Source organism: Trypanosoma equiperdum (assembly GCF_001457755.1).
Source record: "Trypanosoma equiperdum strain OVI genome assembly, contig: ctg_1016, whole genome shotgun sequence".
Lineage (NCBI taxonomy): Eukaryota > Euglenozoa > Kinetoplastea > Trypanosomatida > Trypanosomatidae > Trypanosoma > Trypanosoma equiperdum.
The window spans coordinates 6,618-7,918 of NW_027122968.1; positions in this window are offsets into that span (position 1 = coordinate 6,618).

The following is a 1,301-nucleotide window of genomic DNA, read 5'->3' on the forward strand; positions in this document are numbered from 1 at the left end:
TACCCTGTTAGCACCTTACTTTCATGCCATCATGGACAAATTTTGCCATAAGCCTTCCGTTTACATTCACCCACTACTGTGTGAAACACATATTTACTGCTGTCGTTTTTCTGAACGTTTGTGGTCTCATTTGACTCCTGATTTCTGATTTGTGGTTTTTTTGGAGTTCTTGCGCCACTACATCTACTATCTTAGCTCTGAGTTGTGTTTAATAAGCTGGTGGTGACATTGATGTCTTAAGTCGTTATTTTCTCTTCTGTGCCTCTACTTTGTTGTTTGTCGCGCCCTCACGCTGTGGTCTTAAGGTGGTTAGGTCGGTCATTCTGTTGCACTATTATTATTTTTTTCAAATTCAACGATACAGAAAGCTGTTTGTGTTCCAACTACCGTTCAGAGCTACTGCCTCAACTTCCTCTACCTGATAAGATAGGTTTAGCTGCACTCTTCTAAGCCACTTTTACTTTAAGCTCCAAAATCTTACATTTAAGCTGTATTTTTACAATTGTACGTGGTTGTATCTAGAAAAGAACAAAAATATACATTTAATCTAATACATTTATCAATTCATGTGGGTAACTAGAAAACAAAGGGTAACGGTTTCCACACTATCTTGTGGTTTTAAAGCTATTTTTTTTTGCTTGTTTTATGCATTTTTAACTTCTTTCTTTGTCTTTCAAATATTTACCCTTGTTTTCTGCCGGTGATAAAAAGTTTGCGACAATCGTAAGCTTTATTATTTTGTACCGCTTATTCTTTGATTTTCATTTATTGGAGAGACAAAATTTTACATAAAAATTACGGCTTTTTTCAGATTTGCTCTTTTTTCTAGACCACTGTGTATATATAATCGAGTCTTTATTTTAAACAACGCAAACTTCAACGAGCGTTTGGCACTAAATATGTCGTGGTGCTTATCGCTACCAGCCGCGCGCACTGGCTGCATCTGTTTGTTTTTAAGATTCAATATGGCCTTTACACTGGAAACTTTATCTCTCTCGTATCTTGCTCGAGCATCACCTTGTGTATGGTAATGCGTATTATTATATTTGCGTGTGAACGTGCATATAATTCATTTCCTTCTACTAAATGTATTTCTGCGTTTTTTTCATAATATTCACCCCACCTCCCCTCACTCACTCCCTCTCGCTTTCTCTTACTCTCCCCTTTTACACCCTTTCCATTGTTTTTACTGCCTCTATTTTGGTCTTTAATTTAGTCTTCAACACTAGTCTTGATATGATATTAGCGTATGCAAACTCACAACACTTACCTATTATTATTATTATTATTATTATTATTAT